Here is an 8,451-nt window from a genome sequence, read left to right on the forward strand (position 1 = left end):
TGTCATTTTGGATACTGTGATTTTGCTTTGAAATGTTGAAATAAATAAGTTTAAAGAATTGCTTCTATTTGTTCCAGGATACAAAGATCTCTATAAGTGAAAAACCACTAGGTCATATTTTATTGCTTTTGACCAAAAGCCATTGTAAGACTTGCAGAGAAGATGACAGGCAGCACATAGTTTGGTTATTAAAAAGATCTGTACATTTTAAAGTGGTCTCGAAAGGTAAGCCATCAGTGAGTAAGGCAGTCAACAAGCACTTATTAAAGGGGGTACTGTGTCAGGCACTGTGTTAACATAATAATGGGGAAGACACCATGCCAATAAAGAGGTACATATACAAAATATAGAGAATATTTTTGAACAGGCAAGGTGCTAATAGCTAGAAGGGAAAGTCCTCTTGTGGAAGGGTGGCTTTGATATGTTTTGAAGGGAAGCTACAGAAACTAACGGGTAAAGGTGAAGGAGCAAATTATTCCAAAACTGAGTATAGTTAATACATGGGAGTTGAAAGGTTCCATTAGTAAAATTCCAGATATTTGATGTTCCAGAAAAGGGGAAGAGAAGGGGAAGCAGACAGAAGAAGAAAGCAGAAATGGTCTATAACATTGAGACTGCACCACCCAAACTTCCATGCAACCTTGACAACTGTGATGTCAAGGTTGTAAAAATAGCAGATAATAACAATAACTAACATATGTGTAATACTTCAAGGCTTGCATATGTTATCTCCTTTTATCCCCACAATTCTGAGAAGGTGCTCTTATTATTATTACAGGTAAGGAAACTGAGGCTGAGAGTTTAAGCGATTGCCCAAGGTCACAAAGCTACTAAGTATATGAAATGATATATAAACTCTGATGTTCCTGACTCCTAGGGCAACTAGGTCATGCAGTGGATAGAGTGTCACGCCCAGAGTAAGGAAAACTCACCTTCCTGAGTTCAAATCTTCACACACTTACTAGCAGTGTGACCTTGGACAAGTCACTTAACCCTGTTTGCCTCAGTTTCCTCACCTGTAAAAAGAACTGGAGAAAGAAATGGCAGGCCATTCCAAGAAAACCCTAAATGGGGTCACAAAGAATAAGACACTACTGAAATGACTGAACAACTTCCTGACTCTAGACCCAGAACTTTATCTGCTGTGCACCTAGCTGCCTCCAAGTGGTTTGTGAATCCTCTTCTTCCTCTTGCCAGGACTGAAGGTAACTGCACCTAAACTTGAGACCCTGTGAATCTCCCACCTCCAGAGATCTGGCTGTTCCTGTCTCCAAAGTGATGGAGATCCAAGTCCATCCTTGCCCCTCTTCCTCATACCCTCTCCCTTTCATGCTTCTGCAGGCCTCTCAAGTGTGTGAGATGAAATGAGTTTATAATAAGGGACAATTGCTTTTGGCATTATTGGCTAAGTTTGCTCCATCTTTATAAATCTTTGGGCTCCTAAAAAAAGGCAGTGGACTGGAGATTAATTCCATTAGTGATCTCTTCTGTAAAATGAGCACCTTAGAGCCTAGATGGGTTTGACAGTTTATTTGCAGTTTAAAATTCTATGGTTATACAAAAAGTTGCCTCATACCACTCAGTATTGCCAAATATTACAGACATAATAGACATAGTTAGCCCTTACATGACCCTTTGATTTCACAATTAGACTAGGTGTCCAAGGGTAAAATCCCATTGAATAAATAATGTTAAAGCAAATACCAGACCAGCATGCACAATGTTTTGTTACTCTATTTTTGATTCTTTATATCAAATTCCATAACTCGATGATGAATGTGTAACTTCTCCCAGCAATAAACAATACACTAGAGTCAGGAGTTACAGATAATACCTCATTGACTTAAACTGAATCCACTAAAGAGTCCCAAAGGACTTAGGTTGCAAAACTTCTTTTCAGCAGTACCTGGGTGGTAGCTTTCATTTGTAACCCCACATCAGAAATTCTGTTTTACAAGATATCAAGAATGGGTTCAGCCATACCTGTGTCCTGATTACCATTGTTCTGACATCATACTTCATAGAATAAAGTTGTTTGGTGACCTAGGTATTCATAGGGAAAGAGAAGATTCTTGCTTAGGCCAAGGACGTCTCAAAGTCAGAATAGCTTGTATTCCCAACAGTGCTATGGACAGGAAAACCACTCATTAAAACTATCAATTGATCTGAGAGGCAAAGCTGAGCCAGGGTTAATAAATCCAAAGCTGCACCACCCATACACACCTTGGGACTAGGAAGGCTTGACTTATCCAAAATGTAATGGCCCTCAGTGGATAGGTGAATGAGAACACTGGTGCTAACAGCATAAAACACTAACTTTAATTGTTTAACAGTCTTATAACAGACTGTTATCATGGTATAGTGAATAGAGTACCAGATTCAGAGTGGAGTTGTGTCTTCTCTCCATCTCCCATTATAATCATCCCATTAATTCGAAAAAAATTATCTTATCCCTTCCATGATCTTCCTTAGGCCCCCCTATATAGTTTTCCAAGTTCAGCTTGTTTTCGATAGCATCTATTGTCCACCTCAACCTGATGCTATCCCACTGATCCTATCCTTACAGAACCATGCCATTATTCTATAACACATCTTCAGTTAACTTAATCCTGACTCCTTGCATCCATATTCCAGATGTTTTTAATAGAATTTTATTTTCAAATATATATGTAAAAACAAAATTTTAACATCAATTTTTTAAAAACTTTGTGTTCCAATTTCTCTTTCCCCCTCCATTCCCACCCCCCACTGACAAGAACTCAAGCAATTCAAAATAAGTTATACATGAGTTTTCATGGAAAAATTCACATATTAGCTAGTTGTGAGAGAAAACAGTCAAAAAACCCAAATCTTCAGATTAAGGAACTGTCAAAGAGGAAAAGAAAAAAAAAACTTTAAATAGGTTTCCATCTGTTTTCAGATACTATCAGTTCTTTCTCTGCAGATGGGATGCAATCTTCATAAGTCCTTCAGGGTTATATTGGATCATTGCCTTGCTGAAAATGACCACATGATTCCCAGCAGATCATCCCCCACTATTGCTGTTAGTTTGTATACAGTACATTTCACTCTGCTTCAGTTCATGTAGGTCTTTCCAGGTTTTTCTGAGAGTATCCTGTTCATCATAACCTGTATATAGTACCTTAAGCTTGACAGACAGTTTTCTTCATAAAAGCCCAGCAAAGTAGGTACCATACGTTTTGCCATTATAATCAATCATCCTAACTATTTCCCTCCATCCCACTCCCTTCCCATGACATGTACTCTATCTTCTTTTTACCTATTCCTCTTCAGAGGTGTTTTACTTCTGACTATCCTCTCCCTCGCTCTGCACTCCCTTTTTTCAGCCTTCCTTCCTTATCCTCTTCCCCTCCTATTTTCCTGCAGAGTTAAATAGATTACTCCTTCCAATTGGGTATGAAATCTATTCCCTCCATGAGCCCACTCCAATGTGATCAGGGTCCCTGAGCTAATTCTGTGTTCTAAATTTTTCTTCCTCCCTCCCTCCTCAACCCTCCCTATGAGATCAGCAATTCAATATGTCATACTGATGCAGTAATGCAGAACATCTTCATCTTCCTTGAAAGTGTTTTGGTTTTTTCTGCTCTTTCCCCAAACCTGCCCTCTGGAATATCATATTCCATGCCCTCCAGTCCTTTAATGTAGAAGCTGCTAGATCCTGCTTTATCCTTATTGGAGCTCCACAGTATTTGAATTCCTTTTTTTCTAGCTGCTTGCAGTATTTTCTCCTTCACCTGGGAGTTCTGAAATTTGGCAATAATATTCCTGGAAGTTTTCCTTTTGGAATCTCTTTCAGGAGGTGATTGGTGGATTCTGTCAATTTCTATTTTAGCTTCTGATTCTAGAATATCAGGGAAATTTTCCCTCACAATCTCTTGAAGGATGGTGTCTAAGCTTTTGTTTTGGTCGTGGTTTTCAGGTAGTTCAGTGATTTTCAAATTATCTCTCCTAGATTTATTTTCTAGGTCAGCTGTTTTTCCAAGGAGATATTTTACATTGCCCTCTATTTTCTCATTCAATTGGATTTGCTTTATTGTGTCTTAGCTTCTCATAAGGTCACTAGCTTCCATTTGTTCACTCCTAATTCTTAGGCAGTTATTTTCATCAGACAGTTTTTTAATGTCCTTTTCCATTTGGCTTTCCAAACTGTTGACTTTTTTCTCATGACTCTCCTACATCGCTCTCATTTCCCTTTCCATTCTTTCCTCCTTTTCTCTGCATCTTCTTTCTATTTCTCCAACTTTCCCTTCAAAGTCCCTTTTGAGAGCTTCCATGGCCTGAAACCAGTTCATATTTTTCTTGGAAGCTTTGGATGTTGGAGCTTTGACCCTGTTATTATCTTCTTCTTCTGAGCTTGTATTGTGGTCTACCTTACCCCCAAAGAAGTTTTTTATGGTCTTCTGCTTTCTCTGCCTACTCATCCTGGCTTACTATTTCTTGGCTTTTAACTCCTTCTTAAAGTGTGGTGCTGCTTCCAGGACACACTGTTCAAGCTACAGCATGGCGCAGGGGATGGCTGGGCTTCTTCTCAGCCTGCCTGGCCTTGCTTTCATTTGACTTTAAACTCTCCACTTGGGGGAGGGGGGTGCTGCTTCTCAGCTCTGCTCCTGTTCTTAGCTTCAGAGGGTCCCAGGTGTTTTGGGTTGAGGCAGGGCAGGTTTTAATCTCACCTGGCCTGTTCTCATGTCTGGAGATAACCTCAGGCCTACTTTACTAAGCAACCAACCAGCAAAGCTTTCTGTGGTGTAGTTCTCAGCTTTTCATGAGACTGTTCCCCTACTCCTCTCCACACTTGGATCTCCTGCCACTCAGGATTTCTTCCTGGTTGTCTCCTGGGGTGGGACAGTCGAATCCTTTCCCCCAGTCCACTGGTACCCCGGCACTTACCCCCCCACACACACCTGGGCCCAGCCATTCAGCCCGACTACATGCTCAGTTCCAGAAGACTCTGGTGTGGCAGCCAATTCAGAGGCACTGGGGCAAATTCCTCTGACGGGTGTCTGGTGTGTTGGCCCGATTGCAGGGTTAGGCTTTATTCATGGCCCAGCACAGCCCCCTGAAATCTATCTATAGCTGGAGAAAACTCTCAGCCCGTATTTTTGTGTGTTTTTCTGCCCCAATGGTTCTTTTATTGCTATTTTTAGGGTGATTCTATCAGGAGCCCTCTGTTTAATGTCTTTCCTCTGCCATCTTGGCTCCGCCCCCAAGATGGTTTTTTAATATTTAAATTGGTCAGCTAATTCCCTATTTTCTCCTTGATCTATTTAGTCAGTTACTTCTTTTCTCCTCTCAATGGAATGATTTGTGTTTTTCATCAAAAGAATTTCATTCTTGAAAATTTGCAATTCTATCATAGGTCCATATATCCTGTAGAATTTTAGGCCCTATATTTCCTCTCCTTCAAAATTCATTATCTTAGAATCTAACAGACCTGTCCCATTTTCTCCAATTTTCTTCTCCTCTATTACAAACTCTAAGATGGTTTGGCTACTTTCTCTCAAGTTTTGCATCATTTATTATTATCATTTATTATTATTTCTTCATCAATCTATTCCTTCTTATTGGTCATGGTTGGTCAGACTAGATCTTTTACTCATTGCTCTTCATGTGTTTTGAGAAGTGAAATTGAAATTTTATTGAATTTTAAGCTCAACAAGACCTTAGAAGGGGCAGCTAGGTGGCACAATGAATAAAGCACCAGCCCCAGATTCAGGAGGACCTGAGTTCAAATGTGATCTCAGACATTTGACACTTAGTAGCTGTGTGACCCTGGGCAAGTCACTTAACCCTCATTGCCCCACAAAAACAAACAAAAAGCCCAAGATCTTGGAGATAATCTAGTTTATCTCCATTTTAAACCTCTAATGATACCCAGTGTGATTAAGTGCATTGCCTATGTCCCCATAGCTAATGAGAAAAGTCAAGAACATATCAGCTGTTTTGCTTTTAGCATATGTCTTACTCATATTGTCTCTGTGTTAGATTTGTGATGTTTCAAGAATTTAGCATTTATTTCCTCCTTCTAGGTGGGTAGCCAGTACTATGCTTCCAAAACAATATTCCTGTGATTTCTCCTTCCATTGAGCCCCACTCATATATTGTTGAAAGTGTTTCTCCTCTGGTTCTCATAGTTCCTCACATGAACAGGAATAGATTGATACAAATATTGATAGATAGATGTGTGTGTGTATATATACATATACATGTGTGAGGATACTTCATTGCTCCTTTTATCTGTTTTCTACTTTTCTGAAGGTATATTATGACATAATCACATACTGATGTATGATCCTGGGAAAGTCACTTAACCTCTATTTACTTCAGCTTCCTGAGCTTTAAAATGCGGCTAATAAAAGCATCTACCTCACTGAGTTGTTGTGAGGATCAAATGAGATAATATTTATCTTTTTTTTTTTTTGTGAGGCAATTGGGGTCTAGTAAGTGTTAAGTGTCTGAGCCCGGATTTGAACTCAGGTCCTCCTGACTCCAGGGCCAGAGCTCTATCCACTGCGCCAACTAGCTGCCCCTATGAGATAATATTTATAAAGAGTTCAGCACAGTGCTTTATGTATGGCACACAATGTATAAATGCTTATTCCTTTCCCCTTTCCTTCCATCTTAGTCACAAGTCCTATTTCACTGTCAATGATAATTAGGACATTGGGTTTATTTTCTTGCATCAAGATCACTACTTGGGGCAGCTAGGTGGCACAGTGGATAAAACACCAGCCCTGGATTCAGGAGGAACTGAGTTCAAATCTGGCCCCAGACACCTGACACTTACTAACTGTGTGACCCTGGACTAGTCAGTTAACCCTCATTGCCTCACAAAATAAAGAAAAACTTAAAGGTTACTTGAAGATCGCTATTTGACCTTGTTAAATGCCCATATTTTGTGTATTTGTATATAGACATCTGATGTCAGATTAATATTGGCTCGCTTCTTGGATACTCTTACCTAATGAATTATTGGTCCTTTCCACTGATATTCTTCCTCTCTTGTGCACATTACTCTATAGTATCTGGCTTGGCAGCTAACTGTGAGTAGTTTTCTCCCTCCCACTCTATTTCCAATTTAAAGTTCTCTTAGCAAGTTTTTTGAGTATCTGATAAATATATATATATATATATATATACACATACATACATATATGTATATATATATTTATATATATGTGTGTTTGTGTGTGTATATGTGTGTACATATATATATATATACATATGTATGCACTACATATTTATCAACAATTGTTAAATATACACTATCACTGGCAAAAGCCAATTATTACTATATTTTAAATAGTGGTTCAGAAATTTTGTCCCCATTTATGAGACAGTATTTTCTAACCTCGCTATTCACTTTCCAGATTTGCCTTTCTTTTCTGAAGCCCTTGTCTTAGTTTGGAAGTAGCCATGAAAATATCACCTGCATTTCAAAAGTCTTCAATTTCTTATCTAAGACTTCATAATTATTAGCCACACTTTTCCAGACTCCTTTTGCCCCAAATGGTAGCATTTACCTCCTTACAAATATACAAAAGCAGTCATCTGTTTCAGCAAGTTTCAGGAGGCATTCTGTCATAGCCCAAACACATACCTCAGAAAGAGAATAAACCTTCATTTCCCCACATTGACTCCACCCATCTATGTCCAGGGTGTCCCATGGCTGCTTAGGACCCCTTATTTTGCCTATGAAGATATGAATCATCCGAAGATTTTTTTGTAACAAAGTAATCCATTTTCAGCTGTACTTGTCTTGGTGGTTCTCTGTTCTACTTGTCAAGGGATTTAGCAATGCTTTGTCAACTGCTTGATTATTTCATGTACATAATGTCACGAATAAGGATCCTGCCCATTGCATTAATTATGTGAATTAAACTTCAGAGGGTGATGAAATCTGAAGGGAATTTGAAAGAACTGACAATCAACCATCTTTCTTCTCTATAAGAGAAAGACACACTCAAAGCAGCACAACATGGGATACATTCAAATAACGGCAATTTGATAGAAGCCACTAAAAGATAAATCTCCCTTCTCCTTGCCTTAAAGCAGGATTTTCCAATCTCAATTTCTTGGTACACAATGATTTATAATGTCTCAATGGAACAAACTCTTGGTCAGTAGCCAAGATAACTCTAGTTTTTAAACTAGTGACTGTGTGTCTATGTGTATGAAGTTTAACCTCTCTGGGCCTTATTTCTGATCATAATTATAATCATTTTGACTGTCTCACAGATTTGTTTTGTGAAATGAATGAGACCACTGATGTCAACTTTTTTTTTTTTTAACAAAGCTTAATGTAGAATAAATGCAAAGCAACATTACTACAAGTGTCTGGTGCTTCCCTAAAAGCGTACAAGGGACAGGGCTGCCCTATGAATGAATTATTGAATATGGGGATAGGAGAGAGAAAATAAAAGCTGCAATATA

Source organism: Dromiciops gliroides, chromosome 5 (genome assembly GCF_019393635.1).
Source record: "Dromiciops gliroides isolate mDroGli1 chromosome 5, mDroGli1.pri, whole genome shotgun sequence".
Classification (NCBI taxonomy): Eukaryota; Metazoa; Chordata; class Mammalia; order Microbiotheria; family Microbiotheriidae; genus Dromiciops; species Dromiciops gliroides.